Source organism: Peromyscus leucopus, chromosome 20, assembly GCF_004664715.2.
Source record: "Peromyscus leucopus breed LL Stock chromosome 20, UCI_PerLeu_2.1, whole genome shotgun sequence".
Taxonomy (NCBI): Eukaryota; Metazoa; Chordata; class Mammalia; order Rodentia; family Cricetidae; genus Peromyscus; species Peromyscus leucopus.
This window is the reverse complement of record NC_051080.1, coordinates 5,365,435-5,377,396: the sequence shown is the minus strand read 5'-3', so window position 1 is coordinate 5,377,396 and position 11,962 is coordinate 5,365,435.

The window sequence follows — 11,962 nt, the reverse complement described above, 5'->3', positions numbered from 1 at the left end:
TACACACATGCACACATGCACACATGCAAGCAAAATACTCATACACATAAAACAAAATAATTTTAAAAGTCAGCCAGATCCAGCGTCTGTACGTCTTAGTGAATGTCTAAAGAGTTAGAGTAGCATTTGGGGTGGGGTGGGAGCTGTGGAACTTTGCATTGGATTTTACACTTTCACTAGTGAATGTATTTTTAGAGCCTCTCCACGAAAAATGAAAAATCCGTGACAGAGTTAGAACTAGAAAAACAATTTAGCTTTATATCTTTTCTCACACCTCGTGTCCATTATCTTCAGTCCTGTGTCATCTCCAATGTTTATAGATCCTTTCTTGTTCTCTTTTCCACACTGTACCCACAAGCACATTTGTTTACATTTGCATGTACATATATGTGTGCATATGTATTATATATTCCGCTACGTTCTGCATATGAGGGAGAACATGAGGTTATTTTTTTTTCTGAGATTGGGTGAGCTCAACATTATACATCCTAAGTCCATCCATTTTCCTGCAAATTTTGTGATTAGATTTTTCTTTAGAGCTGAACAGTATTGGGGGTGGGGGGAGGTCAAAACTCCCTGTGGAGGTCAGAGGATAACATGTGGGAGTTGGCTCCCTCTTCCCACCATGTGGGTCCTGGGTATCGAATGCAGGCTTGGCAGTGAGTGCCTTTATCTGCTGAGCCAGCTCACCAGCCTGCAACTTGTTGCTTTTTTTTTTGGGGGGGGGGGGTGTTGTTTTGTTTAAGAAACCAGGTTGCTGCCAGCTCCCAAATAATGACATGGAGACTTTTTATTAATTCTGAAAACTTGGCCTTTGCTTAGGTTTGTTCCCAACTAGCGCTTAAAATTTAAATGAACTCATTTATATTAATCTATGTTTTGCCACATGGCTTGTTATCTCTCCTCAGTACCATAAGTCCTCTGAGTAGGTGAATCTCTCACACCTCAGAGTCTTTCCCAGAGTTCCTGTCTCTCCCTGGAAATCCTGCCTATCCTCTCTTGCCTAGCTATTGGCTGTTCAGCTCTTTATTAAACCAATCAGAAGGTGCCTTAGGCAGGTGAATAAGGACAGAGACACTTCTTCACACACTGTACAAAAAAGGTTATCCCAACAACAGATAGAGTCTTGATACTTCTTGCCAAGCTTACGGGCCTTAAGTCTTTAGAAAGGAAGACTGCAGACATCAGGGACTGGGCCATAGGAGGAAGTGTACATGTCAACTTGTCACAGGTCTGAGGAGTCTCTGCCCAAACTTTCAACTTCCTGGTGAGAGCAGCCTTCGTACAGATTTACAGGAGAGTTGAACCAGAATCTCTTAGACCTGGAACTGTTTCCCAACTGGACTCCAACTCTAGGTCCCCTTGCTTCTGTCTCTGCCTTTACTACCTGAATGCTGGATTACAGGACACGTGTGACCACGCCTATCTCAGAATACTTTTCTTTCTTTCTTTCTTTCTTTCTTTCTTTCTTTCTTTCTTTCTTTCTTTCTTTAGTTTTTGAAAAAGGGTCTCTTTGAATAGTACTGGAACTCACTGTATAGACTAAATTGACCTCTAACTCCCAGAGATTCTCCTGCCTCTGCCTCCGAAGTATTGGGATTAAAAGTGTGCACCACTATGCCTGGCCATAGACACTTTTCTAATATTAAATAAAAATATAGGCTATTGATGAGGATCCAGTATTGACTGACTGAATGACTTTTTGAGGCAGGGTCTCATATAGCCCAGGTTGGCCTGGAACCAGTTATGTAGCAAAGGCTAGTTTATAATAATCCTTTTATGACTACTTTCCAAGGGCTGGGATTACAGGCATGTGCCTCTTTGCTTAGCTCTTCAGATTCCGATAGCAAACTCAATAGACATTTACTCATGCTGAAGTTTTGGGGAAGAGGGCCCAAAATAAGCATAAAAAAAAAAAAAAAAAAAAAAAACAGGAGGGCGAGAGCAATAACAGCCATAAGTCCAAACTGCTGAGCTCTAGCCAGTACCATAAACGATGCTTACCCCACTTCAACCCTTACAAGGATTCTGAGAAACCACCAGTCCAACTTTTTGTTACTGCTTTCCTTGAACATCACTTGTCTATAAAGCCAATATCTGCTCCGTCCTAAGACATGTTCTGTAGAATGTCAGTGTTGCAAATAAAAGCCAACAAAATCTTTTAGCTGGAAAAAAGAGAAAGAAAGAAAGGAAGGAAGGAAGGAAGGAAGGGAGGGAGGGAGGGAGGGAGGGAGGGAGGGAGGAAGGAAGGAAGGAAGGAAGGAAGGAAGGAAGGAAGGAAGGAAGGAAGGAAGGAAGGAAGAAAGCAGGTTTCTCGTTTCCCAGCCTTCGGAGTTTTACCGATGGTTTCTCCAACAGTGCCGTTTACAAGTCCAGGACACTTTCACCCCAGCCCTCCTCTCCTCACCACTTGAACCCACACGCTAATGCTTTAAAATGAATCCTATGAAGAGCCTCAAAACATAAAGATGGAAAAGAAACTTCCCTTAGCTGAATTAGAACTGGGGTGTGCAGTGGGACTCCTTCTGCCCTCCCCCCCCCAAGGGACAAGCCCCCAGAGAACACAGTTTAAAAGCACTAAACTGAGTAATATTTCTACAATAGAGAGAGAAGGAGGGAGGGAGAGGGGGAGAGAGAGAACCACATGCTCAAAGCTCAGAACTGTCTTTATCGGTTTTTTGGGTTCTGATTACTCTGATAAGCTCCCATTCTGGGACAGAGGCATAATACACAAAGATGTTCCGGGCAGTAGCAAATTAAAATTCACCCTGACTCTACCAGAGAGTTCACAAGCCCAGCAACTTCTCTGTCCAAGGGACTCTTGCCAAGAAGCCCCAGGCACCTTGCCCCCCCCCCCCACACCTCCCCTCCCCCCATGTCTTCCAGGTGTCTGCAGAGCCATGTCCCTGAATAGAACTCAGGGGCTACACTCCACAATGGGAGATTGTCGCTTTTCCTTATCCCAGAAGTCTCTGCCTTTTCAAAGAACGGACATGCAAGTGACCCGCTGGGTGTTTAGACCATGAGAAGAGTGAGTGTTGGGGATCCGGTTAGAGGACCATCAAAGCCGGCCTCGGTTTACCTGGGCCACAGTTCTGACTCCGGACAGGAAGGGGTGGGGGTGGGGGATTTGGATGTTCTGAAGTGCTTGAGCATGGCTGAGGACCGAAAAATCCTGTCAGAAATAGTCAATGCAGGGTAAGGAGCAGAGAAGTTTGCCTAGGAACATAATTTGGAAGGAAAATCTGCTGCTTCAGGACCACAACATGCATTTCAAAGGCAATGACAGGGGAGTTTGCTCCCCAGAGAAACGTATAGAATATACCTACTCTTTGCTTCCTTCCTTCCTTCCTGCTTTTCTACCCATTGTTCTAGATCGTGAATCACTTCTACCCAAAGGCAACCAACAGACACCAGCAAAATGAACAAAATCGGGTTTATTGACTCATTTCAACAAGGGCACACGCCACGGCAGAATGTGGTAGAACCAATGTTCGCTGTAAGGGGGTGGGGGTGGGGTGGGTTAAACTTAATTTTAATTATCTGAGAGTGAAATCAAGGCTGTGGGGCTTTGCTCTGATCGGACTCTGTCGGAAAGTGACACACCGTGCTAACTGGTATTGAGAAGGTGGTGGTATGAAGCGGGCTGGAGCTATGACTTACAGAGGAGTAGTGGCCATACTCTCCAGGGCAGGCTCATGTTTGCTTATTCTTGTGGCTTGTTTGTTTTTCGAGACAGGGTTTCTCTGTAACAGCCCTGGCTGTCCTGGAACTCACTTTGTAGACCAGGCTGGCCTTGAACTCTCAGAGAGATCTGCCTGTCTTCTTCCTGGGATCCAAGGCGTGTGCCACCACCAGCCTTGAACATGGTCTTATTTTTGTTTCTGTTCAGATCTGATTACAGAGAGGTCATTTTCTGTCTTCATCTACCATGGCCATAGACTGGCCGTGCTTGATAATGGTCTTGTGAAATGACTTACGTTCAACAGGAAGAGAGCAAAGCATCTGTGTGGCCCAGTGCCCAGCCAGGGACTGCACTTTTCCCCTCAGACACTCCCCGCTTCTCTTCCTGGGAGCTGGGCCTGTTCCCGACATCTGCTGAGTCAGCAGAAGGGAAACTAATCCGGAGGAGAATCTCCCAGGAAAACACCCTGAGAGAAACCCCGCTGAGCTACGATGCAAATCAGTGATAGCATGCTGGGAGCTGATCCGAGTAGAGGGAACCGTCTAGACTCTAGAATCCAGAAGAATAACGTGACTTGGAAGTAAAAGATGGAGGCCCGGGGAACAGTGTGGGGAGAGGGTGGTGGTGGTGGTGGTGGTGGTGGTGGTGGTGGTGGTGGTGGTGGTGGTGGTGGAGGTGGAGGTGGAGGTGGTGGTGGTGGAGGTGGAGGTGGTGGTGGTGGAGGTGGAGGTGGTGGTGGAGGTGGTGGAGGTGGAGATGGTGATGGAGGTGGTGGTGGTGGTGGTGGTGGTGTGTGTGTGTGTGTGTGTGTGTGTGTGTGAAGATAGGTGTAGAAGGAGGGGAAAAAATGAAAGTAAGAATTGCATGTGGTGGCTTGCACTTGTAATCCCAGTTACTCAGAAGGCTGAGGCAAGAAATTAAATGCCCAAAGCCAGCCTGAACTACAGAGTGAGTTCAAGACCAGTCTAGGCAAGACAGCTAGACTTTGTCTCAAAAAAAAATTTTTTTTTAGTGCTGAGGATGTACCTCAGGTAGAGTACTTAATTAGCTGTGCAAGGCACTAGGTTCAATTCCCAGTACCAGAAAAAGAAGGAAGGAAGGGGAGGGGAGGAAGCCTTCTGAGGCTGACTAAGAACTAGTGGGGAGATACAGAAGTTTGAGGATGGGGCTGGAGCAGAATCAGGGGTGCTGAAGAGAGCCGTCATGGAGAAGCCTGTGTCCTGTCCCACTGGACCTGAAGAAGTGGGTGGTGCAGAGGCAGAGAGGGGTGGATGCAGCTGAAGGACTCTCGGTGGTGGTCATCTGCCTGGTAGCACGTGTGGGAAGGAGACTGGAGGATTGCCACAAGTTTGAGGCCAGCCTTGTCTACAGAGCAAGTCCCAGGCTGGCCAAAGCTACGGAGTAAGACCCTGTCTCAAAACCAAAGCCAAAACAACTTCACAAGAAACCCTTGAACATCCATCCGGGATGACTGAAGTGCCGTCTACCCCAGTCTGATCGCTCCATGCCATGTGCGTGTGTGGAAATGTCTCACCGCACCCGTTGGCCAAGTGGAGGCAGGAGACGGCATACCGTGACTCTCCAGTCTGGAGTAGGGCTTGGTCCTGGGATCCAGACTGGGCCAATAAGGGGATGAGGACATGGGCCCATGACAGAAAAGCCAGGGGACCATGTGGGTCATGCTCTCTCTGACGGAGTGGTACCGACTGTAGAAGAACCCAGAACCTCGGTGTGTGTGTTATGTACAGCATGAGAAAGAGGGCCTGGCTGGTTTCCGCAGGACGCCTCTGTAGGGGAGCGGTCTCAGGCCGCAAACCTCCAGGGGGGAGAAAGCTGCAGAAGGTGATTTCTGCATCCTCTGCCAACGTTCATACTCTGGCCCCGTGGAGGAAGGTTTTCCCAACTCCCATGGGTCTGAGGCAGTGTGTCTGTCAGTGTTCTATTGCTGTGAAGAGAAACCGTGACGTTGGTAACGCTTATATAAAAGAAAGGATTTGATTGGGGCTGGCTTACAGTCTTAGACTGTAATTGTCATCATAGTGGGAAGCATGGCAGCACGCAGGTAGTTGTAGTGCTGGGGAGGTAGCTGAGAATTCTACATCTGGACTGGTAGGCAGCAGGAAGAGAGAGGGCCACTGGGCCTGGTTTGAGCATTTGAAACCTCAAAGCCCACCCCCAGCTGGGCGGTGGTGGCGGCGGCGGCGGCGGCGGCGGCGGCGGCGGCGGCGGCGGCGGCGCACGCCTTTAATCCCAGCACTGGGGAGGCAGAGGCAGGCGGATCTCTGTGAGTTCGAGGCCAGCCTGGGCTACCAAGTGAGTTCCAGGAAAGGCGCAAAGCTATGCAGAGAAACCCTGTCTCGAAAAACAAAAAACAAAACAAAACAAAACAAAAAAAAGCCCACCCCCAGTGACACACTTCCTCCAGCAAGGCCACACCTCTTAATCCCTCTCAAGTGGTGCCACTCTCTAATGACCAAGCATTCAAATCTATGAGCCTTTGGGGAGTGGTGTCCCCGTTCAAACCATCACATTGTCCACGACAACCATGTACTCGGGGCTCACATTGTCCACGACAACCATGTACTCGGGGCTCACATTGTCCACGACAACCATGTACTCGGGGCTCACACGGTCACTCAAGGCTTTCTCCCTCGCTCCTCTGCACTCTGTGCTGTTGCTTGGTCATCTGCCTCTTGCCCCCCAAGGCCCAGACAGCCACCACGCTTGCCCATCATCGTCCAGGCTTTGCCAAACCTCAGCTCTAGGACCTTAGTGACTTAACCCTTTTATCGCCTGGTCCCTTCTTTAAAAATGTTCCCTGGGCTCAGCACCCACATTTACATTGTTTCCACAAAGCACCCTGCTGGGTGGAAAATAGGTCCAGAGAAGGGGAGAGGAGAAAGGGTTTCTTTCTCAACGTGGAACCAGATACATTTCTCTAGGAAACAGTGTTCTTATTTGAAGCTCCGGTCTAGTTCTGGACTAGCTGTACCGCTGGATGTCGGTTGTATTCTGGGTCAAGTGGCCTTTCTAGGTCCATTTAACATTTTTTTTTTTTTTGCCTCCGAAATATGTGTTTTTCTTCCAAACAGTCAAGTTATACATAAACTCTTTAAATAACCGGCTTAGAATTGGGAGCTGCTTCTACAGAAGTATTTAGGTAACACTGAGTGGGAGATGAAGGGATCAGAACAGAGTGGGCCTGCTCAGAAGTTTCCAAGAAGCTAGTGAAGCAAAGACGGAGAAATGACCACGTCAGACCAACCTGGCTTTAAACCCCATCTTTTCCACTTTCTGGCTGGCTGCTTGCCATACCTAGCATCCTCTCAGGTTCCTCTTTCTCGTGACAAACACAGTAATAGGAAAAGCAATAATGGAATCTGGCGGCTGCAGATGTAGTTCAGTTGACAGAGCGCTTGCTTATCAAGCGTGAAGCTTGGGCTCTAATCCCAGTACATGTGATGGCTCGTATGTATAACTTCAGCACACAGGAGTTTGAGGCAGGAGGACTAGAAGTTCAAGGTCATCCTCAGCTGCATATGGAGTTTGACGCCAGCCAGGACCACATGAGACCCCGGGTGAAATACAGGGGGGAGATAATTCAACACGGGCTTTCTATCGAGGTTCTTCAATGAATGGGCTTTTAAGAACCCCCACATCCAAGTTAAATATAAAATGTGTTCATTAGAAAACAAGATCAAAAAACAAAAGGCCATGTACCACCGGTACCCTCACCAAGCTAGCCGTCGGGGCATCAGGTAAGAGGCATTTCCTGTGGGCACTGTCCAGGCACAAAGGCACTGTGGTGTCATAGTTTCCAAAGTGAGAGCTTTCCTCTTCGACTGAGGTGAGAGCACCCATGGCCCACTGCAGTCCTTGAAGATCTGTCTGATGTTGCCAGTGTCAGAGCTGGAACTCGGTGACGAGAGGACCACCTCAGCCTTTAAAAAGAAACTCGAGGCAGAGAGCAAAGAGGAATCCTAAGGAGAAGTGTGGATAACGTGAGGGAGGGCCTGAGTGTCCCTGAAGAGTCCGGCTTCTGCAGAGGAGTGTGTCTGTCACCCATGGGTGTCCTGTGTGCCTCCGTGGACAACGTATGCTGGTATGCTGTAGTCTGCCAATCACTAGGACTCAGGAGAGCCCTCCTCTCCTGGGCTGTCCCAGTCCCCGGCCGGCCTCATCGCTTTGTGTCTACCCTCTGGCCTCTTCTCTTTGTTTACCAACTTGGCAGGCTTTTCTCTAGAAACAAAAGAGGTGTTCAGTTCTGAAAGGTGCTGGACCGCAGCTCACCCCCCTCCCCTTCTCAGGAGGGTTGTGCCTCAGACAGACCCCTTCTTGGCTCTCAAAGGCCTCTTCCCACACTTTCAGGTAGAGAGGAGAATGGTGTTGTCTTTTTTTTTAAGTTGGCACCCCCTTTTATCCCTCACGACGTGGCCCCCACTTCTGTCACCTAGGAGGCCTCCCGAAGAAGCTTCACTTGTCTAGGCCGGAGACAGCGCCTCTCCCCATTGTCTGACCAGGATTTGGAAGCTCTGGTTTCCATAGCAACCCCTGGGCATTTAATTAAGGGAGGAGGCCCTCATCTCTTCCAGGCTGGGCAATTCCAAATCTCAGCCGGAAAAGGATAGCTTGAGGGGGCGAGTGAGGAGTGCTGGCCTCCAGAACAGCCCAATTCCGGCTTCTCCCCAGAGCCCAGAGAGGCTTCTCTGGCCCACTCGCTCCCTCCCAGCTGCCATCCACTCCTATCCCTGTCTCACCCCAGCTGGGAGACCTCTCAAACCTGCTTAGCAAAGCCTGGCTCCAGGATGGCAGAGGTTACCAGGGGTGACAGGCAGCCGAGAAGACCCCTGTGCAAGTCTACTGTGAATTGTTTCCTGGGACTATAGGGGGAGATAAAGTGTGGGGGGGGGGGTAATTCAATGGCTTCTCTATACAGGTTCCTTAACTAATGGGCTTAGGAACTCTTGAAAATCCCCCTCCAAATAAAATATAAAATGCTTATATAAGTTCATTATAATCTCCCCCCTCCCGTTCCCGGGTACCTAGGTTTCATTAGACCCTCAAAATGGATTGCCATCTCAGCAAGGGGCCCAGGGCTGCTGTTTCCAGACCTTGGGCACTTTTTAAAAGAACCTCCCCGAGCCTCTGTGTCGACAGCAAAGTGGAGATGATATTTCTTCACGAGACTGTTGGTGTTGGATGAACGCGTAGTAAGGGGCTGTGGTGGGAAAGCCAATTATGGCTGTTAACAGTGGGTCAAATGCAGGGCTGCACACCGGATCCATCCAGTGCCCTGAGCAGGCCACGGGGGGGGGGGGGGGGGGGGGGCTGCCGCTCACCTCTCCCACCTCCCTGTTCCTTCTCTGCCCTGCCCAGGCTGCTGGAAAGTGCTTCTGATGCTGATGGGAAGCCTGCAGCTCCAAGAGCTGGGTCACATACACGTCACAGCCACAGCGGAATTTCCAGGCTCAGGTCACCGAGTTCCTGAAATTCCTGAATTCCTGTCTCATTTCTCAGCTGTTGCTGTGGCCACTTCTCCCCACTTCTGGTCAGGTTGGCTCGAGTGAGTGTGTGCGTTTCCTTTTCTTGTATTTTTAGACTTTGGAAAGAATAAACACAGCTCACACAGTAACACCTTCCTGGCTTCCAGCTCTCAGGCGTGGGCGTCGGGGCATTTCTCTCCCTGACCGGACTTCACCCCTGCTACCCCCGTGACACACTCTTACATTCTGTTGACAAGTCCTGTTTATATGGGTGTGGTGACCCAGGCCTCAAATCCCAGCACTCCAAAGGTGGAGGCAGGAGGGTCAGATGTTCATGGTCAACCTCAGGCCAGCCTGTCTCAAACAACGACAAAACAAGCAAAGAAAGAAGTGAAAAAAAAAAAAAAAGAAAAGGAAAGGAAATTTCTGGGACTGGAGAGATGGCTCAGTGGTTAGGAACACTGCTAAGAGGACCTGGGTTTGGCTCTCAGCACCCACATGGTTGCTCACAACTGTCTGTGACTCCAGTTCCAGAGACCCAACACCCCACTCCTGACTGCCACAGGTAACGGGCAAGCAGTAGTGTATAGAATACAGATAAGCAAAATGCCCTAACGCATGAAATAAATAAATCTAAACTTCCGGTTCACTCCCCACCTCCAGCCTCTGCCTCTCCCGGCAGTCAGCACTGAGACTGAGCTATCCAATGTGACTGCTTGTCTCTGGGTTTTATACCTCAGATCCCTAGATTGTCATCTTGTTTCACTCCTAGAAACTCCCCACACTGTGGCATTTGTCTTCCCTTCAGAAAAGGCTGCTATCTCTGTGGTCTGTGGCTATCTCTGTGGTCTGTGGCTATCTCTGTGGTCTGTGGCTATCTCTATGGTCTGTGTCTATCTCTGTGGTCTGTGTCTATCTCTGTGATCTGTGTCTATCTCTGTGGTCTGTGTCTATCTCTGTGATCTGTGTCTATCTCTGTGGTGTGTGTCTATCTCTGTGATCTGTGGCTATCTCTGTGGTCTGTGTCTATCTCTGTGGTCTGTGTCTATCTCTGTGGTCTGTGTCTATCTCTGTGATCTGTGGCTATCTCTGTGGTCTGTGGCTATCTCTGTGGTCTGTGGCTATCTCTGTGATCTGTGGCTATCTCTGTGGTCTGTGTCTATCTCTGTGATCTGTGTCTATCTCTGTGGTCTGTGTCTATCTCTGTGGTCTGTGGCTATCTCTGTGGTCTGTGTCTATCTCTGTGGTCTGTGTCTATCTCTGTGATCTGTGGCTATCTCTGTGGTCTGTGGCTATCTCTGTGGTCTGTGTCTATCTCTGTGGTCTGTGCTATCTCTGTGGTCTGTGTCTATCTCTGTGGTCTGTGGCTATCTCTGTGGTCTGTGTCTATCTCTGTGGTCTGTGTCTATCTCTGTGGTCTGTGTCTATCTCTGTGGTCTGTGGCTATCTCTGTGGTCTGTATCTATCTCTGTGGTCTGTGTCTATCTCTGTGGTCTGTGGCTATCTCTGTGGTCTGTGGCTATCTCTGTGGTCTGTGGCTATCTCTGTGGTCTGTCTATCTCTGTGGTCTGTATCTATCTCTGTGGTCTGTGTCTATCTCTGTGGTCTGTGGCTATCTCTGTGGTCTGTGTCTATCTCTGTGGTCTGTGGCTATCTCTGTGGTCTGTGTCTATCTCTGTGGTCTGTGTCTATCTCTGTGGTCTGTGTCTATCTCTGTCGTCTGTGGCTATCTCTGTGGTCTGTCTATCTCTGTGGTCTGTGGCTATCTCTGTGGTCTGTGTCTATCTCTGTGGTCTGTGGCTATCTCTGTGGTCTGTGTCTATCTCTGTGGTCTGTGTCTATCTCTGTGGTCTGTGTCTATCTCTGTGGTCTGTGTCTATCTCTGTGGTCTGTGTCTATCTCTGTGATCTGTGGCTATCTCTGTGGTCTGTGGCTATCTCTGTGGTCTGTGTCTATCTCTGTGGTCTGTGGCTATCTCTGTGGTCTGTCTATCTCTGTGGTCTGTGTCTATCTCTGTGGTCTGTGTCTATCTCTGTGGTCTGTGGCTATCTCTGTGGTCTGTGGCTATCTCTGTGGTCTGTGTCTATCTCTGTGGTCTGTCTATCTCTGTGGTCTGTGGCTATCTCTGTGGTCTGTGTCTATCTCTGTGGTCTGTGGCTATCTCTGTGGTCTGTGTCTATCTCTGTGGTCTGTGTCTATCTCTGTGGTCTGTGTCTATCTCTGTGGTCTGTGGCTATCTCTGTGGTCTGTGGCTATCTCTGTGGTCTGTGTCTATCTCTGTGGTCTGTCTATCTCTGTGGTCTGTGGCTATCTCTGTGGTCTGTGTCTATCTCTGTGGTCTGTGGCTATCTCTGTGGTCTGTGTCTATCTCTGTGGTCTGTGTCTATCTCTGTGGTCTGTGTCTATCTCTGTGGTCTGTGGCTATCTCTGTGGTCTGTGTCTATCTCTGTGGTCTGTGTCTATCTCTGTGGTCTGTGTCTATCTCTGTGGTCTGTGTCTATCTCTGTGGTCTGTGTCTATCTCTGTGGTCTGTGTCTATCTCTGTGGTCTGTGTCTATCTCTGTGGTCTGTGTCTATCTCTGTGGTCTGTGTCTATCTCTGTGGTCTGTGGCTATCTCTGTGGTCTGTGTCTATCTCTGTGGTCTGTGGCTATCTCTGTGGTCTGTCTATCTCTGTGGTCTGTGGCTATCTCTGTGGTCTGTGTCTATCTCTGTGGTCTGTGTCTATCTCTGTGGTCTGTGTCTATCTCTGTGATCTGTGGCTATCTCTGTGGTCTGTCTATCTCTGTGGTCTG